Below are 3,626 nucleotides of genomic sequence, written 5' to 3' on the forward strand. Positions count from 1 at the left end.
ATTGGGGGAGAATACTTGATTTCTGGCTAAGTTTAGAGTTGATATTGCTGCTCTGTGCAGACTCCTCAGAAGAAGAGAGGTGAGATGCAGGATGGATACACACTCCCTGCCCCACTCCCAACCTACCTGTCCCTCTACTCAGCCCCAGTGAGGCACATCTGGGTGCTGTGCCCATGTCCAGGCTTTTCAGGACAAGAGAGACATGGAGCTCCTGGAGCAGGTCCAGTGGAGGCTACAGAGGTGATTAAGGGACTGGAGCATCTCTCTCTCATGAGGACAGGCTGAGGGAGCTGGGACTGTTCAGACTCAAGAAGTAACACTGAGAAGGATCTCATCCCTGTCTGTCAGTGCCTGCAGGAGGTGTCAGGGTGGATCAGCTCTGCTCAGTGGTGCTCAGCAATGGGACAAGAGGCAACGGGCAGGCACTGATGCACAGGAAACTCCACCTGAACATGAGGAAGAACTTCTTCCCTGTGCAGTGACCAAGTGCTGGAACAGAGACCAGTGGAGGACTGGAACAGAGGGTGTGGAGTGTCCCTCACTAGAGATATCCCTGAACCATCTGGACACAATCCTGTGCCATGTGCTCTGGGGCTTGAACATGGAGGTTGGGCAAGTGACTGTGATCCCTTCCAACCTGACCCATTCTGTGATTCCTGGCATGGGCATGGAGCCCAGTGCCACCCCCCACTCCTGGCAGTCTGCTCTGTGAGAGCTCAGCTCTTCCCATGGCTGTTCCTGCCTCAGCCAAGGGGATCAGAGCAGCCACATCCACCAGGCTTGGCTAGCAGAAGTTGACCGAGTCTTCTCCACTTGGTCACTAACCTCATCTAAGTAACAGAGAAGAAACACAACACCCAAACAACCAACCAGCCCTATGAAACCTCTGAGCTGCCAATGAAGCTGCCAATTGCACCAAAGACCATCACACCTCAGCTGCCTGGCATGAGAGCCCAAGGATTTGTGGCTCCCCATCGGGTCTGTCTGCGGCACCGGCTCTGCCATTGCCTTGGCAACATTTTTTATGCCTTGATTAAGGAGCAACTGATGCAATATTTCAGGAGACAGGGGGGAAAAAAAGGTTTGATACTGAGAAAAACATTCTGGCTGTTCTGTATTGTCCTTGAGGACTTCAGCGTGTGCCGTCACCGAGTGCTTAGCAACAGATTGGTAGTGGCTGCAAATCAATCTTTTCAGAGCAGAAAGCACAGGATACAATGCTGCATGTTCCAATTGGAGAGATGCTATTGGGGAGCTGTATGAGCATCAATTACGGGTTTTTTAGCTGTAGTTAATTATAGCAGGGAGAACTCTGATCACAAATCAACTTTCCTTACTCCCCCCTTCTGCCTTTTAAAAATCACAAGAGAATTACTATAGATTAGCAAATTAGAAATTGCAAAAATGTAATTATCCAAAATTAAGATGGGTTGGCAAGTGCTGCTTCCGAATGGATCCATGCCAGAGAAGTGAAGGAAAATAAACCTGGCGTCCTTTAAAAAGTTTTAAATTGGATTGTAATTATTTTGCTCTTTGGTTTTTGATTTGGGATTTGTTGGGGTTTTTTTAATACAACTATTTTTTAAACAGATTTCTATTCCCCAAAACGCACTCAGACATCAAAATAGAACCAAGTGGACAGTTCAGTGATATGGAATGGAGAGGAAATAAGGAGACTAAAACCATCCCCTGAGGAATCACCCCAGGGGCAGGGGCTGGGCAGGACCAGCACTGCTGCTCTGCCAAGGGCTGAGGATTTGGAGCAGACACAAACTCCATCAGAGCAGTCACACGTGTCCACCATGCAGACCATTCTGGGCACTGCCTTGATCTAGACCAACCCTGATCCTAAAACACAAATATCCCAAGTCAGGGAAGAGCAGCAGGCGACGGAGTGAGTCCCTGTGCCAACACCCCCAGGAGCTCCTCTGTGTGTGCTGCTGGCCATGACCAGCTGCTTCACCCTGGCTCACTTGATGCAACTCACATTTTCCAGCAGGTGAGCTGCTGCAGGAGGAGGAAGGCTCATTCCTCCTCCCTCAGGGAAACCACAGCACTACCAGAGTCCAGACCTGTGCCCTCGCTGTGTGCTCTGCCTGCAGCAGGGAAAGGTTGGCAGGGCAAGCTGCAGAGTGCCAGGGCTGTCCCTGCAGTCCTGCAGGATGCACTGTGCCCCACAGCATCCACAGCCCTACGTACAGCTGCACCAGAGAGGGAACACAGCACTCCTAGCACATCCCCAGAGCTCTCCAAAGAGTAAGGACTGACCTCCTGTAGAACAGGGTAGAGGCAATACCACGCTAAGAGGCTGCAATTCCCAAAACGTCTGAGTGCTGATCCCCACTGAGAGCAGAGCCTCGAAAGCTTTTTAAGAGTCTTGGAAAACCTGTCTGAAAGCCAGAGGCAACGTGCACACACCTCTCCCAGGCAGTGGTGAGGGAGCAGCACAGCTCCTCCAAGGATTTCCAGGATGGGAGTTTGGTGCAAGTGCCCCCACCAGCACAGCTGGGCTGATCCTCTCACGGTGAGGCATCACACCTTTATCACCTGCTCTCCAGGCACAGGATGCATTTGTCCTTCAGCCCATGACATACACCTCCCCACACTGCTCAGAGCCTGCACAAGAACTGGTTCACCCACACTTTGCCCAGTAAGGAGAGCTTTCCACTCCGGGGAATTTGATCTTCTTTAAATCAAGAAATCTTAAACCACAATTCTGATACCAGTTTGAGTATCGACTCCGTTACCGCTGCATCTGCAGGGCAGACGTGGTAGGAGTCAGAGAGCTTCGTGGTGCTGCTGCTGAAGATCCTCCTCAAGCGAGAGCAGCCTGAGCCAAATCTCCCTCTGCAGATCTGTGCTCCACCCCCACAAACCTTCCAGCAGCCTAAAATAAGCATCAGCTGCAGTTGTGAGCAGCGAGAGGAGCACGTTCCATCCCCTGGCTGATTTTGCAGGGCTGGATGACAGTTCTTGTGGTGGCACAAGTACTCTGGAAATCAGGCACCTAATGGGATTTCTCATCCCTCTTGCTTTTGATGGAGTTAGAATGATGGAAGTGGCATTTTGGCCCTTTGAAGTCTCAGCCAGTACCTAAAGAATCCAGCAATGTGTGAACGTACAAACACACCCCGAGACCTCAGTTCCCAAGGGCTTTATGTGTTGGTTCGGATTCTGGCTGATTAACTGCCCAAAATAACAAAATAATTAGAAATTACTGTGCATTAACATAAAGGAATCTCATTTGGGCACATGTATTCAAAGGGAATTTAATTTCTCATTTGGAGTTTCTCCTGGTTTAAAAGCTTGAAATGGAGATTAAAAGCTTCCCTTTCCCACCCGCGTCTTATCAAGCACGAGTTCATATCTCGGTAGCTTTCTGGAATCCCTCAACTATATCCCTTTAAATTCTGTGCTAATTGAATTTAAAATTAGTCCCCAGTGGGGACTAAGTAGAAGCCAAGTAATTTAATGGTCAGACAATTAACAGCTCTGCATTAACTGGAGCTTCTGAACAACAAATGCTTTCGGTACCGCAGGCAGGATGTCACACTGGGCAAGCTCTGCCTTCCTTAAGAGGGAGTGAGGCTCACAGCTCAGTGCTGTTAGTGAAAAAATGCCAGTTT

Source organism: Acanthisitta chloris, unplaced genomic scaffold (genome assembly GCF_000695815.1).
Source record: "Acanthisitta chloris isolate BGI_N310 unplaced genomic scaffold, ASM69581v1 scaffold6781, whole genome shotgun sequence".
Lineage (NCBI taxonomy): Eukaryota > Metazoa > Chordata > Aves > Passeriformes > Acanthisittidae > Acanthisitta > Acanthisitta chloris.